Below are 13,791 nucleotides of genomic sequence, written 5' to 3'. Positions count from 1 at the left end.
TAAAAATTTGTAGGAATTTTTCACTTTGACCGCAGTTGTATGCATATTTTACTTAGAGCGCCTGAATTGCAAAGAAGCTGCTGTCAGCCTCATATCCGTCACTTTCCCATGAGTCCCCGGTGCTCGGGTCAGAGACTTGGGGAAAAACTTCTGCTTCTAATCAGTAAACTTTTCCACCAGGAAGCAGCTTCTGCCGGCCAGCAGAAGAAATAAATGGGGGGTAAAAACAAAAAGAAAAACCAAAAGGAAAGGTAGGAAATTTACCGGCAAAAGCGTAAACGCCAAATATGGAAATGTTTACAAATTGCACGAGACTGGCAGACGAACAGTGAACAGCGAACAGCGAACAGTGTGGGCATGTGGATGTGTGGCTCTGGATGTTGGCTGCCTTGGCTTTTGGCCATCAGTGGTCGATCAGTGGTTGGTGGTCAACTGGTCAGCGGATTTGCCTGGCGGCTCTTCGCTTTTCCCTCTGCAGATGCTCCAAAAATGAACAAAATCAGCGTATGCAGAAGAAGATGATAGAGGGGGGTTGGGGGCAGGGGCCTAAGGGGTTTCAGATGCCCCCAGCACTCTTGGCCATCTCATCATCAACTTTGGGCCATGTTCGCCGAGGCGGCGGCGCATCCTTTGGCTTGCCTATTTTGTAAATTCGTTAGTGCTGCTGAAATATGTTGATTGAATTTTTCGGGAGCAACTGCATTTGATTAGAAACAAGGAGAGTGTGCTTGGCCAATACGCAGGCCAAAAATGGTCAAGAGACCAAAACAGAACGCCGAGGACCAAAATGCGATGCTTATCGACTTGCTAGACACTACCACCAAAAGGTCAAAGGTCAAACTCCCCCTGCTGCAGCAGAACAGAACAGAGCAGAGCAGCGCAAAACCGATTAAACAAGATTTATTAATTAACCAGCTATTTACAAGTTATTTACACTTAATTAGTGGCACCCCAGTTACCTGGAGAAAGTTCCAACCAGCAAGGCGTGGGCCCAAGTTTTGTCGTCTCGGCTTCCGGTTCCCCGCAGACTCCAAGTTCGACGGAAATTAATTGTTTAAACTCGTAATTTATTGGCCGATGTCGAAGTCGATTCCAAAAGCGGGTTCCTTCGCTTTCCGTATCGCTTTTCAGGTGCGTGGGCATAAGCTTCAGGAAACCATCCAGACGATAACGCATTGAACTCATTGTTTTTAACGTATTTAAAGCGTTTAAGTATCTAAGCCATTTGATGTGGGCCGAGCGACTGTGCGCGGTAATTTTAATCCATTTTCACATTATAAGAATTTCTGAAATTGCGTAGGTGCCCGCGGTCTTGAGCCGATATTCGTAAATCATCAGGGCAGAATTGATATATCTTCATATTTCGGCTTAAATATTTTCGTGGGTGAAGTGCAGGGCCATGCAGGCATATCGGCTTAGCCGCAAAATGACTTCATTAACGAATATTTCATATTTCATATTCAGTTTTTTTTCTGTCCGATTTTTGTTTTTTATATTTATTTCGACGGACGCTTCGCTTCGCGGTTTCTGCGAACAAATTAAGCTGAAATGCACCACATGAGGCTGCTGCCTCAGCACAGCGGCACTTTTTTGGATGTTTAAAAAACATTTTTTATAATTTTCGGTTATGCGGTATTCCCCATTCTCGTTCCCGTTCCCGTTCCACTGGCAGTGAGCCGATAAAAGCCCTGCTAAAAACTTCATTAAAGCTGTCAGGAGAGGCTGCGATTTAAATGCGACACATTTCGGCGGCAGTTTGTTGCGTCAATTTGGGTCACCCCCTTGGTGAAGCTGGCCCAACATAATGAGCCCACAAATGACCAAGATGATGACACATGAGCTCGGAAATTAATTGCAATACTTTAAGGTTAAAGGTTTGAGTTCATATGTGGCAAGGCTTTGGCTGAAATGCAGAGTAGTTGCACTAAGATGTTGACTCAAGTGTTTGGGTCTTAAATGGGCAGCTTTGTGCTTGCACTTCAGGCTAAAAGTCCGTCTGAACCTGGCTTAAACTCCAGGTAAAGATTAACATTAAAGTGCAGCATCCTTTAGCATCCTTTCGCATCCTTTAGCATCCTTTTTCCACACACACACACAGTCATACCCACACACGGACTCACTCCTCGTGGCTTCCAATCAGATTCGCAAATGAAATGTAAACAAACCCGCCGAGCTTACGAATTTTGTCTATGCAATTTAACCCCGCATATGAACGGGGAGTGAACATGGGGAGGGTCAAACTACTTGAAATGTAATCGGCAGTGCGGCACTTGAATGACCAACTGCCACTGGTCCCAAGTTCGCAGTACCCTATTCCGTTCAGTTGCTTTCAATTATTTGCACTCCTCCTCCGCAGCGGCTCGGAAAAAATGCCGAAAAACAAAACAAAATGCAAACATTCGAGCAGGACAAGAACGGCTGGCTAGGACCATAAGTACACCGAAAGAAATACATAATACTCTTGGTAAAAGTTCATTTTACAATGATCTATTATTCAGTAAAATCTCTTTTTCTATTTAAAAAAAGTGGCATGGTGTATTTATTTTGTTCTATTGAATAAAAGTGGCATAGTGCCTTGTGTAGAGTTCTAGTTAAGTAGAAGCGGTTAATCACAAATATTTTTCTCAGTGCATAGCCAGTGGGTAGTGGAAGGCCTTGCTCCTGCATTGTCCAATCGTCTGGCTGGTTCCAAGGTCCCAAAGGATTTCCTTGTTATGCGTGCGATGTTCGTTTAACCCTTCTGCTCCTGCCGCTTCTGCTGCCCTTTGTCCAGGTTCAGACTCCAGGTCGTTTGTTTGCCCATCGTCCGCCTTGGCCCCGCCGCTTCACTGCGTCCGCCCGTATAGCTGTCCCGCTCTTTTTACCCGGAGCCCTCTCTTTCTGCACTCGAATGGTTTCGCTTACATTTTACGTGCCAATGTTGCTGTTTTTTGAATTATGGCGACAGGAACCGAGAGTCGAGGCAGCGGCGGAGTCACAGTTCCAGCCAAGCCAGAGTCACAGAGCTGCAGCGAAACCCCTCTTCCGTCTGCGGTTTTGCTGCTCCTGCACTGCACAGTGGTATGAAAACAATCGAAACATGTTGCTCAGTTTGGACCACAGGCAGAAATTAAATTTCAGCATAATACATAATTTTACAAGAATTATAATTATTTATTTCATATTTATGAAATTAGTTTGTTTATGACAGACTTGAACCACTGTGCTGGTCTTTTTGCGGCTACACTCTTCCTTCCTGGCCAAAACCGCAGCCGAAAGTGTTGTGTTTCAACGTTTCGACGTTCCCGTATTTTATTCAAAATGCAGCCACGTAATAGAATTTTTGATGCCAGCATGTCTGGGCCCCATAAAGATGCCACCATGATAACGGTCAACGCCCGTTTCCATGTCCAGTTCCAGTTTCAGTTGAGGCCCAGAACTCCAGTGTCCAGAACTCAGCGTACAGAATCCAAGGCCCAAAGCCGAAAGCCGAAAGTTGAAAGCTTCGGACCATTTGCTTCGCTTGGGTGTATTCTACTAAATCAAGGCAGGAGGAGTAGGCTCAGTCGGAGAATTTTTGGTGACTTCCATTTCAATTGCATCTGGAGCTGCAGCCGGAGCTACCGGGCAAAATCTCATCATAAATTCATTAGTTGCGACTGCACTCGGCACGCAAAATATCTGGAAGGGGTTGGATGTTCACCATGGTGGATGCAGTATGGAGTATGGAGGATGGGGTATGGTGGACAGTGGATGGAGGATGGCCAGCTGGTAACTGTCGGTGGGAGGTGGTTCCCGAGTGCGGAGCGATGATTTATGCATCGGGTTGTTTAGAAAATATGCCAAGTGTAGTTGGGGCATGGTCTGTGCTGAAGCCCAGAAGGGATTTCTTTGCCATGGCAAACTCCATATCCATGTTTGATTAAGCCAGGGACTCTGCAGCAGCAGCGCCAGTCCACTAAACGCAAATCAACGGCGGCGTTGATAATGGCCAACGGGCTGACCAGTTTTGGACCTTGGCCCTGTCCTGTTCTGTACTGTCCTGTGCTGTGCTGTCGGGTCCTGGACTTTTAGCCACATCCCCACTCATGTCAGGAGTTGCGAAAATATACACCTCGCTGCCATTTGGCTTAGGCATTGGCTCAGGCATCCAATGGCTTTCGGTTTGGTGCCGCGATCAAAAGCTGCGACAGGTGCGCTTTTTTCTAATCAGAGGCGTGTCGCGGGCCTTGTTCTTGGCCAGTATCCCGCCGACAGTTAAATGGTTGTTCCACTTAGATGCCAACGGACATTCAAATGGTCTCGCCGCTGAGCACACCAAAGGCGCCAAATGAATTTGGTTCTTTTTTTCTTCTTTTTTTTTTTTTATATATTTCCATGCTGCAGCACCACCAAAGGTGTTATTTATGGAGATCGTTCAGCACGTTGTTTAAAACGGTCTTTTAAATATGCAAGATGTATCGTTGAGATTAGGTTCCTGGGAAGTTAATCACGCTGTTTGATATACATAAATTATTATTATTAAATATATAGTGCTGGAGTCGAAAATATTTATATCTTCAAATTAACAGAAAGAAACTTATGCATTTATGTACAGAAGCTATAAATATTTCAAAAATCAACTGATTTATTGCTATATTCTTGGAAAGGGTTTTCTAAGAATTTTATATGTAAATTTCTCGAATTTTAAGCAGGCAAAAAGAAAACAAGCCGCCTATAACTAATCCCCTAGTTTTACAACAAATTAGGTGGCCCTTGTCTACAGTTCGCTTAACCCAGTTTCTTGAAACGTGATAACTCCATTAGCGACTTCCTACAAAACGTCTCAATCAGGCCATGAATGTTAAGGCCCGAAAAGCTGCCATAACTCACCAAACAAATTAAGTGGGGAGAGGTCGCTTAGAGAGCAAATATATACTCAAATCGGCGACTTCTTCGGGTATTGGGCGCTTTCATTTGATATTTATTATAATTTCCGAGGAGAGTGGGGAAAAATAAATGCAAGCAAGATTAACCAAGTGAAGAGCATGAATGTGGGCATAGGATGCAGGCATCGTATATGCATTTTTCAATCGTTATCGTCAATTTAGTAAAACCTTTTGTTTTTTGTCGCAAACTGTTTTTTTTTTTTTCTTTATTTATTTTAGTTCAATTCGTTTGGTGGGAAGAGCAGGGCAATTCCGTTTGCTTTCGGTTTTTTGTAAACGCTCTCGATGCTTATGACCATAAATTGCCCAGCAAACCGTGACCATAAATTGGAGCTAACAAAGAAATTATGAAATTCAAATGAAGTGCGTTCGTTGCTCGGCCCTCGACTTTTGCTTCGCTCCGAGGATGAAACCGAGTCTGAGTCTGGAGTCTGGGTTCTGGCCCTCTTTATTCTTGGCTCACTGGCCAGGAATCGGCATCGTGGAGTCGGGGCTTTGTTTTTGCGCTGCACCTGAGGCCTGAAACGAGGCAAGGTCTTGTGCCCAGATTAATCCCCACTGACAACCAGCACCAGAAGGCGGCGGCGGCAGTCCGGGTGGAGGCCACTTTTATAGAGCAACAATTGCTCCGCCATCCACCATCCACCATCCACCATCCTCAATTCACAATTCGCAATCCTGGGCAGTTGCAGTTGCAGTTTACATGGTAAATTGTGCAACTTGTTCACTTTTTGCATAAAAATTGTTCATTGAAAATGCATAAATGTGCAGTCTCGGCACAAAGGAAATGCCGGGCTCTGCAATGGACTTGCATTGAAAGAATTATTATGGATAGAAAAAAGAAAAAAAAAACATTGAACCCCAGACTAGCTGCAGTTCGATATCGATGCAATTGCTGATTGCTATTGGCCCTGGAATGCCGCTTGTTGTTAACTATGAATTGTCTTTAAATACACGGCATTAAATAGCATTTATAATATATTCATGAGCGTTGATACGCTTCCCGGTATTGCTCAATATCTAATGCCCCCGACCAAACCGGAGCGGTTTCGACCATATCTCCGACTATCTGCACAATTCCTGCTCCACTGGACCCCGAGGACCAACTGCCTCCGCCTCCACCTCCGCCTCCGTGCGCCTGGCATCATCACCACAAAAGGCTTTTAACCGTAAGCATGTGGCCCAGACAGTTGCATGGCCCATTTTGTTCGCCCCGGGCCAAGTCAAAGTTTGTGGTGGCTTTGCCCCTTGCCACCTAGCCACATAGTCTCCTCCAGCAACTGCCAGAGACCAAGTGGAAACAGGCGGAAATTAGCAAAACAACACTTATTTAATGCTCTTTTTATAGCTTCTTTAAAATCCCCAACGGAATGATGATATGGGTTAATACAGCAGCTTATCCATTCTCTCTTTAAAGCTGTTACATTTAAGAAACAAAGCTTATTTACTTAGCTAGTTTGCATTGTGTATATATTGTTTGAAAAAATTTTAATAATATTATTGAATTTTTGGATGAATGCAGTATGCAGTGTATTGAAAACTCTGAGACCCTTTCCACCTTTTCCACAACTGTGTTGACTCTCCCATTTATTGACCCGTTTTGGCTCGACGCGGTCTTGAGAACTGTGCGTATACGTATTGTCTATTGTATGTTGTCTGTTCTGGGGCCACGCAGCCTGTTTCTATATTTGGCTTGGTTTGCGACCACGCACCGTTCACCATTTGCGGCCCAAACTCCTGCCCCCAAAAACATTCCTATTGCGCCGCCGAGATTTGCCTTTTGGGATCGCATTTGGAGGCTTGAGGTTTTTGGGCTTCGGTTCGGTTCGGCTTTGGGGTTTGGGGTTTGGGCTTTGGGTGGCTTTGGTTTTGGTCGCGCTCTCCTCCATCAAATTCGATTCAATTATTTGCGCGAGCTGCTGGGAAATTGTCCGCCATTGTCTATGTTCAATGCGTGAAATTTATAGTTATGACCGGGTCGGCATTATGACCTCGCCGCCTGACATCTGATTGCCGGCGGGGTGACAGAAGTCGCCTGCACGCCTGCCTAACCACGAATTATGGTCAGGAATGCGAGGACCATTCACCCGCCTTCGATTGGCAACATATTGATGTGGGGTTGGGCCCAATCACAGATCGCAGCACTGATTTGCTATATTTATTAGAAGCGTTGAGCGGTCAGGTGTTCCTGACCAGAAAAAACAGTGCAAATCGTAAAGGGATTCGCATTCGATCGATCTTAACTGAGCGGGAAATTCAAATTACCTGCACTCGCGAGGGCCACAAACAAATCAGCTGCAGAAATCTGGCAGACAAAGGACTGCCGAAATAAGCGAAAATAAGCATCGGCATTTCATTAAGGCACCGTCTTCTGTTTTTTTTTTTGTTCTTCTGGCAGCGAGTGCAATTCAAAATTGAATTCGAAATCTGCAAACACACATCTCGATGAGATCATTATCGGCCGCAACAACGACAGGCCAATTACATTAATTAATTATTAAGGCAACGCAGGAGCAGCTGGAGCTGTGGAGGATTGCAGAAGGGATTGGAGGAGGAGCTGCCAGGATTGCAGCATCAGGCGCAGGAGCAGGAGCAGCCAATGAGTGTCACGTGCGGACGCAATGTTCCCAGAGCGCAGTTGCTATCGAGGAATGCCATCAGCGATCGGAGGGAAATCGAACCAGCGCAGCTTACGTTCAGCTGTAGCTACACTGAGGGAAATTATTATATAATTAATATGAAAATTACAAGTAGTGCAAGGAAGTGTCTTACATACATACTAGTATAGTGAAAATGAATATATAAATACAATTTGTGTATTCAATTCTAAAGGCATTTACATGACAGCTAAGTACGAGTAAAATTGTAAACACTAATTTTAGATCTTATTTGTACATTTTCATGACTTTTATTTTATTTTTTTTTTATTATATTAAATTATATTTTTTTTAGTGTCCTGCTGCAGCTTCAATTCCAGTTGAAGAGCAAATCTGGCTGGGGGCGTTTTCGGCCACGCTGTGTGACTAAGCAGGCAAACAAGGCGATCGCAGTTGCCCGCTGCCCAAACCGATGGCCATGCCCCATTCCATGCCACATTGCCCCTTGCCAAGATCGATCGGCTCGTCCATCCGTCCGCTTTATGATTTGCAGATTTTCAAATATGCATCTCCTGCTGCTGCGGCTGTTGCTGCTGCGGCTGCTGCTGCTGTTGCGGCTGTTACTGCTGCTGCTGCTGCTGCGGATTGTGCCACTTGCCGCGCCGCGTTAGGCGTGCGATGATTAATTGCTGCCGGCTCACGCGAACCGCTCGATTCCAGACTGCCTTGCGTGTGCTCCTCGAATCTGTGGCCCGGCTGAATAATGATCGCTAGAATGTCTTGTTTCAAAAAAGCTAATAAGATCATTTATAACACAGTTAGTTCAGGTTCTGGACCGGCCAGTTCGACTCTCTGGGGGCCGTCTGTCCGTTGTCTGCGTAGGCAATTTCCTGCAAACAGCTCTCGATAAAATCAGGGATGTGGTGTGTTTCAAGAAAAAAAGGGGGGAACTGCAGCAGAACCATTAAATAAAAAAATAATTATATAAAATATATACCTCATAATAAAATATTAATATTTAAATAAAGATTTATATAAAATAATTGGATAAAAGCATAAGATTATAGCGAGTGCCTTAAACTTAAATGGTTTCCATATACGAAGATTGTAGTTCAACCCCTTCTCAACTTCCACCTCCGCCTCCTCTGTGCGATTGCCGTTGGTGCAATGAAAATGCTTCGGCAGCAATTAATCGGCAACTTGGCTGAAGTCATTCATTTCGCGGCTAGGTTCCAGTGCCCAGAACCCACAGGGTGTTGCGTCACCAATTCACAGTTTTCCACGAATGGAAATTAATGAGCCGCAAAGGTTAATACCAGGAATAACAGGAAGTCGCAGCACAAACGAAAGGAGATGCGTGTGTCTAAGTAGAACACTTTGGGTCAGTTGTCGACAGTTGATTGCCATTTGCTGCAGCAGGATGTGAGGATGTGAGGATGTGTGCGAGTCCCTTTGCCACTTCCTTTGCCCTTCGGTCCTTGGAGTCAATTAAACTGCCAACACTTGTTAACAAGCTGCAATCACAAACACGCCCCGAAGCCGGGGCTCCAATGTCCGACTGACCAGCGAATTATCACCGCAGTGCCGAAAACAAAAAAAATTCTGGCGAAAATACAAATAAACGAATGCGAATAAAATGTTGATTTCTTTTTCTTTTTTTTTTTTTGGTCCTGGCGCAAAAGGGGCGTGTTTTGGGCAGTTATGCAGTTTTGAAAGCGCCTCTGACCCCAGCCCCTTTTCCCCTTCCCCATCACACAGCTCACAAGCTTGGCAATTTTTTATTTATTTGCAAAAGGCAATTTAAAGGCCACAAAGAGTCGGGCAGCCTCGCATTGAATTTCAATTTGTGTTTCCGCATAAAAATGCGCTTCGTATTTATTTTAGTGGGTTATTTGTGCCTTGTCGAGCTGCGAGCTGTGCAGATCTTTTATCGCTGATAAAATGCGACCCTTCGAGGAGGGCGTACATCGCCAGCCACGCCCACACTTTTCGTCGTTGTTGTTGTTGTTGTTGTTGTTTCTGTTGTTGCTGTTGCTGCTGCAGTTGTTGCTCTGTTGTTGTCGCTCTGCCTGTTTTACAATTGTTTGTTTTGGGCTGTTTGTTAAACACCTTCCGCTACACGTTGGCCATTGCCAAATCGCCTCCGTTTCACTTACACACACAGACACTCACACACACACTTGCACACACACACTCATGCACTCGCACCCCGAGCGGGATACTCGCACACGAATAGGGACACACATCCTTTGTCATGTTTTGGGCAAGGCTAAAGATTTAGGGCCCCACTTCAGCTCACTCCACTGCCCCTGGGCAGCCACTTCCCCCGAACGCCAATGACTCTTATGCTCTAGCTTAAGATGTTTCCATTTTCCATGGAAATTAGTTGGTAATGGAAAATGTTTGGATCTAGGAATAAGCCAGCTTGACTATCTCCCAATAAAACACAAATCAGAACTTTAATAATTAAACAAGTCCCTAAAGCAAGCAAGATGTTATGTCTTGCATTTGTAGCTATATTTCAGCATGATGCTTGAAAATTTGTATATTTTTAATAAAGACCTTTCATTATTTACAAGGGTATTTCGAGCTTCGGTCCTGCAGAATTCGCCGCAGGGCAAGCAGTCTTTTCCCGGCACATCCTCAATATCCTCTATAGGGCCTGGCCTGCCCTTTGATGTTGCTCCTCCTCGTGTTCGCTTTTGGCTCGCCTCGCATAACTTTGCTTGTTAACAATTGCATTGTACAACACAGCAGCACCGGCAAACATTGGCGATCCCAGGCAACGATCCGAGCCCCGGCAATCCGGCAATCCAGCAATCCAGCAATCCTCTCAATCTCAACCGAGAGGCTCCTCTGGTCTTTGCCATTTTTAGGTATCAACGTCGGCACCCCAGACCAAAAAGCCAAAAACTGAAATCTGAAAACTGAAAACCAGCGACCAGATACCAAAAAGACCGGCGACCCCGGGACACAATGGACACTCTTTTTCGAAAATAGGTGGCTTGATTTATTTGTCTGCAAATTCGCTTTCTCAAAAGGCATTTTTCGGTGGAGCAGCCATGGAGCTGCCTGACCCAACTACTTATGGCCACTTCCGAGCGGGGTTCTTTGAATATGACTAAGCAGCCGCGCATTCATCAAACAACATATTCCGGTTCTGTAGTGGGTTCTGATTATTCCGATCGGGTGAGAGTGCTGGAGATTTCCATCGAAGCGGTGATCTCAAACACTTGGTTGAAATCCAAGACCATTAGCTGCCAGAGGTTTCGAAAACCAAATGTCTGGAGAACAAGTCGAAGGAGTCTTTAACCTAACCTTGGAACTAGAACTCAGGTGACTTTTTCTCGCTCATTGACAGGCTCTGGAATTTCACCAGTGCAGAGAAAATAAATTGTATATTACTTTAGCTAGTTTTCATATTAATTTAAAACTATATTTATCTTTGATATTCAACAGAAAATAATAGTTCAGATTTTAGAGGTACACACTATTTTATTTATACGATTTTTTTTTACCGTGCCTTGTAAATCTCAGCTTCACTTTGCCTGCCAAATGTCGCGCGCGTAGAACACAAATCCCTTGGAAAACCGAAGGCTCCGGGCAAGTGTTCAAATTCCATTAAAAGAACATTTACAAATTTGGCAAAGATCAGCGGCCCATGGAGCCCGAGGAGCATCCACACAAAGTGCTAAACAAAAAATCGAATCCGCTCTAAACTGGCGCGACACCTTCGTCTCCAACTACTTCCACTTCCACTTCTACCTCGGATGGGAGCTGGGAAGTTGGGATCGAAAGACCTTGAGCACCCCGAGCTTTTGCCTCTAAAAATAATGCAAGACAAACAACAGCAAACAAGCGAATGCAACAATGCACCGGGGTGAAGAGCTCTTTTTTTTTTTTTGTAGGTTTTTGTCTCCAACAGCGTTTTCCCTAACAGCCCGAGGTGATAAATAAAATTCTTTATATGCAATCTTTTAATGCAATTTACAATAAAATCAACATGGAGTTTAGTTGCTGGCTGGCTTCGCTGGCGGACGGCAGCTTCTTCCTTTTGGGCCCTCGCTAAATAACAAGGGGGCACAGCTTGATTTGACATTAGCACAATCCCACAGATCACCTTCCCAAAATGGATTTCGCCGCCGTCGTCGTCGTTCTTCCCTCGATGGTCTGAACTTTTGCGCAGTCGCAGAAACGGAAATGGAGGCCCAGCGAACGCGATGATCACTGCGACCGGGCAATAAATACAGCATAGAAATGATGTACGGAAAACGATCGGAGATGCAGCAGCTTCAGCAACAGCTCTCCAGCTCCCAGCTCTCTTAGCTCCACAGCTCCATAGCTCCACAGCTCCCAGCTCCACAGCACCCCATCACCCCAGCTCTTTGGTTCTTGGCCAAATCGAGAATGGCCATCCCAGCCAGCATCTCAACGGGGGTGCCTGGTTGACTGGCCGAGTGGCTGAGTGGCTGAGTGGCTGGGCGATGGCGATGGCGTTGCTGTGGCCTAGCAAAATTGGCACAGTGGTACCAATGCATATCACAATGCATAATGGATTGGCCCTTACCTCAAATCGCCGCCTCAATGGGCAATTAGTTACGAATCAAATGGCACTGCCACTGGAAATGTGAAGTGTTCACTTGCGGTGTCCACTTTATTTTGCAAGTCCTATCTTTATAGATATTTCATGAATTACTGCGGGAATCTGTCTTTGATTCTTGAGGTTAGAATATATTTCGTATTTAATATAATTTTTTCTAGTTTTCTAACAATAAATAATTGTTCTCTGCTTAACAGCAATCTTGCAACTTACCTGTTTAATAAACCAACTAATAAATTTATTTTACGAATTTTTAAGTACTTATTAAGTATTTTCATCCATTCTGGGCAACCACACCCACTGTTGCTGCCCAGGGTCTGGCAGCTGCCTAGATGCGGATGCTTGGGGCATCTCCTTCTGCCGCCTGCCGCCTGCCACCGATCCCGATGCCGATTCTGATGCTGATCCCGCTCCTGCCGCTCGTTTGGGCTACCACTTTGCGTCTGGAAACGCTGCCACGGATTCCGATTCCGATTCCGCTGCTCCTGCTCCTACTTCTGCTCCTCGTGGAGCTGGCGCGGCATTATTAATGATAAATGTGGCTTGCACTCATGATAAATACAGAGAATCGTTGAAAGGTATAAATCAATAATAGAGAAGTTTGTTTGCAGTTAGGCAGGAGGCAGGAGGCGCGCAGGATGGAGTCGAGATTTTCAGCCAGCAGACAATGAGTTTGTCCGTACATAATTCACCCGGGAGCAAAAGGTCTTCGTTTGGAAGCTGGCCAAGGGATCTGATTAGAGGATCGGCCCAGGAGGAGACCGCAACTGCAATTGGATGTGGCATTCGATGCGGCTGTCCAGCGATTCGCATGCTCCACAAAGTCATGTTCATTAATTGACTAATTAATCGGCAGCGAAACAAAAACTAAGACATAACAGCCAATGCGATTATCAATAACAATTAGCCGACGCCTCTCCGCCGTTCTGTCAAATATAACGTGGTCCCTGTCTTGGCCCCCCTTTCAACTTGGCTAGTTGCATTTGAATGCACAAGTTACGCATCCATCAAATGTCAATTGTTTGTCTTGACTTGGCGCTCCGTCTTCAGAGACGGAGACGGAGAAACGGCGCATTTCTCATAAATCATTCGAAAGGCTCTCTGGCGGGCAATGTATCGCGGCATCGTCATCCCAGAATCGAATCCCCGACTCGTCGACGACGTCTTCTGCCTGTCAGTGGAGTCGTGGTCGATGGTGAAGGAGGAGTTGGAGGAGCAGGAGAAGGTGGGCCTGGCCCACTCGGATGCCCATCCAAGGCATCGAACTTGTCTAGCCCATCTGAGTGTCGGCCCTGTCCATCTTGAATTAGTTGAGCAGTCGCAAGGCATTAGGTGGAGCGAATGGCTGAAGATGGCTAACTATATTAAGTTTGACTTTTAATGCATATTTTCTAAGCGTTTACTTCTCAAGGAATTGCTGAAGGCCTGATTGAATTTATTTATGAATTATTTCAAGAATTTCTCGGTGCTAGGCCAGATGGAGATAAAAACGTTGTTTAAGCTCTACTAAACACTAAGTTAATGGACAAGAGTTATGGACTATTTATATAAATCGGTTTCAAATAGAGAAAAGTTTCGACATCAAACTCTTCATTCAAAGGGAATGATGAAATGCAAAAAGGAGAACCAAATTACAGGCTGCATCATTTCCATTTAAATGTCCATTTGCAGTATTCACCCGCCATAA

The sequence above is a fragment of the Drosophila yakuba genome, chromosome 3L (genome assembly GCF_016746365.2).
Source record: "Drosophila yakuba strain Tai18E2 chromosome 3L, Prin_Dyak_Tai18E2_2.1, whole genome shotgun sequence".
Classification (NCBI taxonomy): domain Eukaryota; kingdom Metazoa; phylum Arthropoda; class Insecta; order Diptera; family Drosophilidae; genus Drosophila; species Drosophila yakuba.
The sequence above is the reverse complement of the archived record's forward strand: the minus strand, read 5'-3'. Positions refer to the sequence as shown.